Here is a 10159-nt window from a genome sequence, read left to right as displayed (position 1 = left end):
CAGTGAGACTAGAGGACATCCCTGACACACAGAGGTGACTGCAGCCCTGGTAACCAACATCTCTTTTTCCAGTCTGGATAGAGATTTGATAGAAACCCTGAGAGAGAGCTCAGCTGAGCCTGGCACATGCTTCTGACCTACAGAACTGTGAGATTACATATGAATATTTTTCAAACACTTGCATTTTTAATGATTCGTTTTTCAGCATAGAAAACAAGTATCGGTAGCTTTAATTGTAGCTCCCAAACCTAATGAATCCCAAAACTAAGAGGCTAAAGATCTCTTCAGCGCTCCAAAATAATATTCAGTGTTTTTCTATCATTCCATCCCTTGGATGCTTCAGGGATGGTCACAAACTATCATGACCTCTATTCAGTGAATAATTCCACTATCTACCATCAAGCCAGAAATATAACAAGGGAGTTATTTATAATGACTCTCTCTACCTCATTCTTTATACCTATTTAAACATGGACTTCTATTCATTGTCCTATTTTAACATTTCTTAAATCTAACCACATCTTTCTATCCCCTTGTCTTATTTTGTTCAGGGTGACATCAGGGCTTACCTTGTAGTCTTGCTATAGAGACTCCTGTCTGGTTCTCCTGACCATTTCCTGTCCCCTGTCTTATGCATTCTACAAACTGCTGCTAGTGTGATCTTTTTATGATATAAATATGAATCCCTTTTTTAAACAATATGATGCTGCCCCAGTATCTTCAGGAAAAAAATCTAAATACCTTAATATAGTTTATAAATTCTCTTGTGATCTTGCGGCTACAAATCTCTTGGTCCTCATATCTTGGCACTATTCTTCCCCATACTCCTTGCCCACAGTCTTTTAGAATGCTGTGTCTCTTCTGGTGAATGATGCCACTCCTAGTCTACTTTGGAAGTGCATTTTATTTTCTAACATATATGTCTTACTTCATAGCAAAGCAGAGTATTTCTTAAATTACATTGTTAACAACTCATTCTATTTTATTATGAGTTTCCATGAAACGACATTGCACTGACAGTCTCTGAAAACACTGACCACGCTGATACTAATTTGCAGGGATATCTTGTTGGTCTTTCCTTTTCTCTCCCAGTTCTTATCTAATACTGGCTGACCGCTCCCCTCTTTCCCTTGGCTGGCTCTTCAATACAGGGCTGCTCTCTGATCCACTGCTATCCCTCAGCACTACCTACACTTGCCAACATCAAGTTCATCTCCTAAGCCCTAAAGGGCTTGCTCTCAGGATGCTGTATTCTGGAAAACTACTTCCTAACCTAAACATGTCATCACAGGGCATCGGTTACAATACCACTGCAATGCCTTAAAGCTTTCAATAGTATTTGGCTGTAAATTGAAATGTTAGCTTATAATTTTTAAGACAAATGGAAAAGCATATAGAATAAATGATCAATTTATTTTACCCAAATCTGAGAAGTTGTCTAAAAGGTAGTAGATAGAAGCCTGTGGATGAATTTGGTTACTTCGTATAATTACTGGTTCCTATAATTAATCTTTAAATTTTCTCAGTCTGCATAATTTCTTAATCTGTAATGCTAGCATCAGAATAAATAATGTCTATGAAGCTTTAGAAATGCTATTTATCTTCAAAACTACAGGTCAAACAGAGAGCCTAAGCATGAGAGACGTTTTGCTCATGGAGCTCTCCCAACAACCCACAATTCATCTCATTTAAGCCACTTCGTCTGGTTAACCCCAAGTTTGTATATGATTTGCTATTTATTCCATGGCGAAGGTGACATCTGCTGAAAATACCAAACCACACAAAAGGAAAACGCCTGTTAAATCTACCACTTCAGTTATTTGATTCATTATATCAGATAGAAATAGAAGTCTCATGTGATCTAGGACCTATTTCCTTCCCTTTTGACTTAAAAAAAGAAAGAAAAGAAACGATAAAAACTTCTCCCACCACAGAAAAACTGTTCCTCGGAATAAAAAGTAGCACAAAATGATAAACACCAGTGATCAGAAAGAGAGAATATATTTTATGCTTTTTCCCACCGTATTAACTCCACGCAGCTCTTCACCGTCACATTCAGTCAATAGTCATTGAATGTTTACCATTTCTATGGCCAATGCTGTGAAAGGTGCGTCAGCCAGGAGGCACCTGTACACAGCAGTGAGTAATGGATAGCAATGAGAGGCTGCCTGGGGGTAGTAAGGGAGAAGAGAAGTACATATTTTTATACCAAAAAAAAAAAAATTCTACCAAAAATGATTAATTCTCGAGCTTCCAAGAAATTTTATTTGGTGCTAAGCTCTATAAATCATGAATTCCTCCCAAGAAAAGTTTTCATCATTCAGTTAAATCACAGTTGAGAGATTTGCTTAGAATTTATCATTTAGATCACAGCTGAAAAAGTAAATAGATTTAAATCCTCTGAATCTGAGTGGAACTGCATATGCAAGAGTTCTTTTCTTGACATCTTGTTTGCATTGAGTGTGTAGAAATGATTTGCTATCATTGTGCTCACAGTCAGAGAGCTACAAACAGAGGTTCCTAACCAGAGGCCACAGAAAATGCCACCTGGGTACTCACATAAAAAGTAATCACTAGTATGAAGCTGGCATCAATAGATATTTTTAATTGTAGATGTTAACTGTATATAAACAAGTTTGCTTTTAGTTTACCATTACCAGTTTTTTATAAGAAGGGTTTTCAGTTATATGAATTAAAAATTCCTGGGAATGTTTTCTGTTCTCTTATGCAATATTGAGTAATTCTGTTTTGCATAGATTATATCTTCACGACTCTAGTGGTCTCTTAACCAAATGGCATATATTAATGTAATCAGTTATATCTCCCTTATGCAAATCTCATCTACCCTCATTGAATTCATTCCAAACACTGTTAGAAAAAGAAATTCTGAAAAGATATAAAGTGTTCAGCATATACTCTGTTCTTAATCAACAAGAATGTCTTTAAAATGAAGAAAATATTTATACTTCATCAGTCGTCTTATTGCCAGGGTATGAATGAATTTTGAATATTAGTGGAAACAGGTTTTGTGGCATCTCCATGTACATTACTTTTGAATTACACAATTATAGAATTTATGTTTAGTTGAAAAACACTTCAATATACATTCACAACTATATAAACAATTATTCTATGAGTAGAGAAATAAATAAAGTCAACTATAGTTGCATTAAAAGTACAGGATAATATTTTTATAATTTTAGTGATAAAAAGATAAAGCTAGAAATGAAAAAGATTAATGTATTTGATGACATGTAAGTAAGAAACTCGGTTCTGGAAACACAATATATTTTAAACTTAAAAGATAGAATTTAATCTTTTGTGCTCTTTTCCTGGCGATTATAAATTAACAATGCAAAATTAGTAACAACATTCTCTATCTGCTTTTTATAAACTATAACCCACTATAAATTTTCATAGGACAAATTTAAAGTTCCACTTCTTTCTTACCTTTTTTTTTTTTTTTTTTTGTCAGGGAAGAGGAAATTAGATACAAGTGTTTTACAAATTATTTTAATTTTGCAGTTCTTGGTATGAAGCACATATAACCTTGGAACAGATGAGGGCCTCATTACTTTTGACTTCTCCCATAGGGGCTTTCAAGGGGTTTGTAATGTCCATGAACTTGCATATTTGCATATGCTATGAAACTAACACTGAATTCTCAAGTCATAGGTATAGAACAGAGATTCTAATAAGTGTATATTAGACTTATGAGATGACAAGTTTGAGAGTACTGCAAATTATTTTTATATAGGACTTATTCATAGTAAATTTGTTTGTACATAATGCTGTACTATTATTGAAGAAAAACTAAGTTAGAGATCAAGATGCTCTACAGTGGTTATTGGTTTCTACAAAACTAAAATTCCACAAACAATAATTTAATTCTCTATACTGTGTCACCTATGCATCTATGTACAAAATAACAAAAATAAAAATGTCAGTGAGTTTATATGTGAAAATTAATAATCAAACCCTGTTTATACAGTCAAGTCACATTATTTTTTATAACACTCTACATCAAATTATTAACTGCAAGGATTTTATTTATGTGTTCTTTCTAACCACTTGATAACCTGTGTCCAAAGTTACTAAAAGTATTTAAATGTGTGTGTGTGTCAAATTTTTAGGAGTCTATATTTTCCATGATAACATTGTGCAAATATTAATATTTGTAAAAATCAATCGGTCATTTCAGAAATGATGGAATAGGTGGCCTGCATCAACTTTTCACTGGAGAACAACCAGAAAAGTTGGACTTAAATATAAAAATTATATTTATCTCAGGGCATAAGAAAGCTGTCACAACCTGGAAAAGAGTAACGTAGGAAGGTGAGTAGACCTATGGGGAGCTGCTGGACACCAGAGGACACTTTCTCATTCCAATGGCATGACCCAAAGGCTGAGAAGTGTGCTCATTTATAGTTAACCCACCACACTAAAGATAAACACTGAGGTTATCGGCCCGGCAAGGGGGTACCTGGCAAATACTCAAGCTTTAAATAATATTTGTAGTCAAGAACTGGCTCCCAGTTTCCCATGATCTAAATTCTTGTTTAGTTTATGGTGATGCAAAAGTACTTGTGCCACTAGCCTAGTTACCTGTTAGAAAACAAGTACATACTTTTTGGAATAAATATTATCAAAATCCACAAAGTATGTAAACAATTTTTCAGTTAAAATGGGAAATACACAGAAACAAAACTAGATCAAAGAAAATGACTAAAAGCCAAGAATATAGGGAAAAAATGATTAAAATTATCCAGCCTTCAGGTAATGATGATATCAGACACAGACTTTAAAGGATCTTGCTTGGGGCACCTGGGTGACTCAGTCACTTAAGGATCAGACTCTTGATTTTGTCTCAGGTCATGATCTCAGGGTTGTAAGATCTAGCCCCAGGTTGGCCATCAAACCTGCTTGAAAGTTTTTTCTCTCCCTCTACAGCTATCCCACCACTCACAAGTGCACTCTCTCTTATTCTATAAATAAATAAATAAATAAATAAATAAATAAATAAATAAATAATCATGCTGACCAAATTAAAAGATAAAAAGCTTTATATATTAAAAAATAATGAAATTCATAAACTGATAAAATGCATAGGTTAAACACATACAGCTTAGAGTCAGTACTCCTGAAAAGAAAGAATTTAATGATCTTGAATATGGACCAGAAGCAAATAATAGATGTAAGCATGAAGAGAAAGCATGAAGAGAAAAATACAAAAGTAAAACCATAGCAAGTATCATATGTAAACAACATGTGAAAGGAGACTGCAGTAATTGTAGGGAATTGGAATCTTTGAAAAAAGAGGAAAAGAGGAGAAATGAGGCTATGCAGTATCTTAAAATAATGGATGACAGTTTTCCAAAAGTGATGAAAAACATCCATCTTTACTTCAACATGTCCTACTAACCCAAAGCTTCATAAATATAAATAAAGCCACACCAGGGAACATCATTATAAAACTGCTGAACACTAAAGATAAAAAGAAGGAAAGATCTTTAAATTAAGCAGGCAAAAGGATATAATCCTGCAAATTATAATAAAGAAATAAAAAGAGATTGAACTCCTATGACAATGGTATAATATATTCTATTCCATCCTTAGTGGAATTTATGTCATATTTTACATATGTATTCTTTATAAGTTTCACATAAAATTTATAACTTGGATTTAAACAGTACATTTTCATTGAAAAAAAATTAAACTTACAAAATAGTCCTCTCCCTCTAATATAGATGAATAATTATAATATGTATTATATATCTATATTAGAGAGGGAGAGGGAGAGGGAGAGAGGGGGCAGAGGGAGAGGTGGAGAGAGAATCTCAAGCAGGCTGCTCACCCAGCACAGAACCCAACTTGGGGCTCTATCTCACAACCCTGAGATCATGACCTGAACCAAAATCAAGAGCCGGATGCTTAACCACCTTCACTACCCACGTGCCTCAGTTCTGTGTATTTTCTCACGCATTTACCATTTCCAGGGATCTTTATAACTTTCTAAATCTGGAGAAATCTGAGTTTAGACCAGGTATGATTGCAGCTTGAAGAACTACTTTTAGTATTCCTTGTGATGCAATTCTGTTTGCGGTTATATCGGTTTTCTGTTGCTGCCATACAAATCACCAATTTAGTTGCTTCACACACACACTCATTAACTATCTTACACTTCTGGCTTCAGAAGGCCAAGTAAGCTTGTCTGCAGTCTCTGCAAGAGTTGCACGAGGCCAAATTCCAGGTGTCAGCCAGGATGTACTCTCTGGAGGCTCAACAGAAGAATCTACTTCCAGACTCAGGCTGAATCCTATTCCCGGTGACTGACATCCTCTTTCACCCTCAGCTACTAGAGACATCTCTCTGGTTCTCGCTTGAGACTCTCACCATCATTAAAGAAGCAATCAATCCTTCTCTTTTTGAATCTCTCTACCTTCCTTTTCTGCCTTCTTCTGTTACTTTTAAAAGCACATATGATTGCATTGGCTACACCCATATAATCCAAGATAACCTACTGATTATAAAATCAGCAAAAGTCCCTTTTACCTTGTAAAGTAATATGGTCAAAATCCCCATGATTAGTGCTTGGAAGCACAGTTCTGCTTACCATAGAGTTGAATTCTATCATTAAAAAAAAAAAAAAAGTTATCTGAACATGTGTTCATGTTGCTCTCATTTTTTAATAAATTTTCACTGTGTGTAGAATTTTGGGTTGATAAAGTCTGTAAAATTGTTGTCACCACTTTAAAAATGTTAGTCCACTGTTTCCTGGCCTCCATTGTTTACGATGAGACTTTATATATCATGTGATAATATCAATGCTTCCCTAAGTGGGAGTTTTCTTTTCTCTGGATACATTCAATATTCTCTGTGTCTTTGCCTTTACCAATTTCACTAGGATGCCCCTTGGTTTTCTTTGTATCTTCTCTGCTATTTTACGTTTGCTGAGATCCATACCTCTATGTGTTTTGTTTTGTTTTTTGTTGTTTTACTTAATTATATTTAGTAAATTGAGGTGATATTTCTGCAAAACTGTTTTCTACCTTCTCATCATTCTGCTCAGTATTGTCCCTCACTGCTGCTCTGTTCCTTTTTTTAATTTTTTACTCAGTGTTCTACAGATTGAAGAATATCTATTGACCTGCTTTCATGTTTGCTGAACCTTTTTTCTACTATCATCAATCTGCTATTAAGAACATTATAGGAACATTTCATTTCCCATACTGTACTTCTCAGTTTTTAAGTTTCTATTTTTACCTAGTATTCCTCATATAGTAATTTGTCATAATAATTATTATTTTTTTAAGTAGGCTCCGTGCCCAGCATGGAGCCCAATGCAGGATTTGAACTTATGACCCTGAAATCAAGACCTGAGCTGAGATCAGAAGTCGATTGCTTAACTGCCTGAGCCACTCAGGCTTTCCAATATCATAATTTATTTTTTCCTTGAAGTGTTTGCATACATTTAACATCGCTGTTTTAAGGCTTTATCTGCTAATCTCAAATCTGGCTCATCTCAGCCTTTGTTGCTTTAGATCATGGGACATCTTAATCTGTATTTTTTTAGGTTTAATAAATTTTAATTATATATTCAATATTAGGGATACAATGTTTTATGCAAATGGTGCTGGAAAAAACTGAATAAATATGTAGAAAAACATGAACCTTGGCATCTACTTCAGAAGATGTATAAAAGTGTGTAACAGATCAGAGACGTAAATGTAAATGTCAAACTGCAAAGCTTCAAGGAGCAAGCTTAAAGAAAGTATCTTCACAATCTTCACACAGGGATAATCAGTAAGAAGACAAATAATGGGAAAATAGTTGAATAAGCATTTCATAAAAGAAGATATCCAAGAGCCTGTGTTAAATGCTCCTTTCACATCATTAAATCCAGGAAATGTAATGAAAAACGGAGAGATAATATAGAAAACCAGGATGTCTAAATTTAAAAATCTGTGATACTATATGTTGGTGAGAACATGGAACAACTGGACCTCCTACATTGTTGGTGAAATGCAAATGTGTTTAATTATTTAGAAAGAACTATTTGACATATTTTTATTTACTTACTTTGGATAAAGGGGAGAGAGAGAAAGAGTGCAAGTGGGGGGGTGGCAGTGGGAGAGAGAGAAGCAGACTCCCTGCTGAGTGGGGAGCCTGACATGGGGCTGATCCCACAACCCTGAGATCATGACCTAAGCAACCAAGTTGGTCACTCAACTGACTGAGCTACCCCAGGCGCCCCTGTTTGATATCCTCTTCTAAAACTAAACACATGCCCACTCTCTGACCCAGGAATTCCACTTCTAGGCATTTAAGATAATTTATTTTCTTAGTTTAAGTCACAGATATGACTGACACATCTTGTAGCAAAACTTCATACCTCCTAAAGCTGTTTTCTAGACTTTTTTCTATATCATTTTAATTTACAAACTCAGGAGTATAAATTTAAACAAAACATATTTTTTAAAGACTTGCCTTTGATTTGAAGCACACCACTTTTACAGATGTGGTAACTTATCTATCAAATATTTATATTTATTGCATTTATCAATCACTACTATTAAGGAAAAGCAACTTTGGGCAACAAATTGAAGGAATATTTTGTAGAGATCCAACTCAACAAAATAACAGCTCAACAAAATTTTAATGTAATTTTAAGTCTCTAAGGCACCAAAGAAATATTTATTGCAACTATAAACCACAGCCAAAAACAAATCACAGCCACCCTCCTTACAATATTCTTTGTAATCAATTTTTCTCTTTCACACCACAGCTGCCCAATGTTTTTCTCCTCTTCTAAATTCCAAAAACTACTCCAATCAACTCAGCCAAAATAGAATTCCAGTTCCTTCTTTCTGTCTATATCTCCGTCTGTCTTTCTCCAGTACTCTCCCCATGTATGATTTTAATCCTTCTGATCTTTGGGCTTCTATGCATTTTCACTTCCTATACTCTTTCCTTAATGATGGGCAATAGTGTCAGCCTGGAAGTTTTCACAGTGACCAGTTTTTCTCTAGTGATTAGTGGAACCCAATAACCACAATTTAAGACCTAATGACAAAGTTTGAATTAGCAATGGACTTGTAGACACAAATAGCAGGAGTTTCTGGATGCTTCTGGGAAAAGATTCCCATCTTCTCAAAAGAGATCTAAGAAAGTGAAGGGCTTTCTATGCTCGTATATACTTACAAATGCTGTAGTCATCTTTCATCAGTGTGGGGAAGAAGTAAGCAGGTGATGATAGTAGGCAGTTCTGAGTCAATCAGTCTAAACATCTGCCTGCCAATGGACCACCATTAACTCCTATGTTAATTAAAAACAAACAAAACAAAACAAAACAAAACAAACAAACAAAAAAAAAAAAAAAAAACAAGCAAAAAAAAAAAAAACAGGGCAGCCCGGGTAGCTCAGCAGTTTAGTGCCAGCTTTGGCCCAGGGTGTGATCCTGGAGACCCGGGATCAAGTCCCACATTAGGCTCCCTTCATGGAGCCTGCTTCTCTCTCTGCCTGTGTCTCTCTGCCTCTCTCTCTCTCTTTCTGTGTCTCTCATGAATAAATAAATAGAATCTTAAAAAAATCACAAAATAAAACTATTGTTCAAACTAAAAGAAGTGAAGGTTATTGTTTATAATAGAATGTTTCCTACTTGAATAAGAGATCCTTATAATAAAGCTGAAGCATGATTGAACAGTAGGGTATATTTCTTAGAAGAGTGGGAGAATGTGTATGGGGTGAGACCACATGATATGAAGGGGACAAGGTATGAAGGGGAATGACCAATTCCCTCATAAAAATCTGAAGGAGTGAGGAGGGAAAGACCGTAAAAGGTCCAGCACTATTTTGTGTTTCTAAAACAATAAAAGTGATTACTTCATTTAATGAAATAAATGATAAAGATGTGTTTCTTTTTTTTTTTAATTTTTATTTATTTATGATAGTCACACACAGAAAGAGAGAGAGAGAGGCAGAGACACAGACAGAGGGAGAAGCAGGATCCATGCACCAGGAGCCCGACGTGGGATTCGATTCCGGGTCTCCAGGATCGCGCCCTGGGCCAAAGGCAGGCGCTAAACCGCTGCACCACCCAGGGATCCCAAGATGTGTTTTCTTAATCATCAAGTGAACATCATAATTATATAATAAGTTA

The sequence above is a fragment of the Canis lupus genome, chromosome 4, assembly GCF_011100685.1.
Source record: "Canis lupus familiaris isolate Mischka breed German Shepherd chromosome 4, alternate assembly UU_Cfam_GSD_1.0, whole genome shotgun sequence".
In the NCBI taxonomy this organism is placed as follows: domain Eukaryota; kingdom Metazoa; phylum Chordata; class Mammalia; order Carnivora; family Canidae; genus Canis; species Canis lupus.
Note: the sequence above shows the minus strand (reverse complement) of the source record.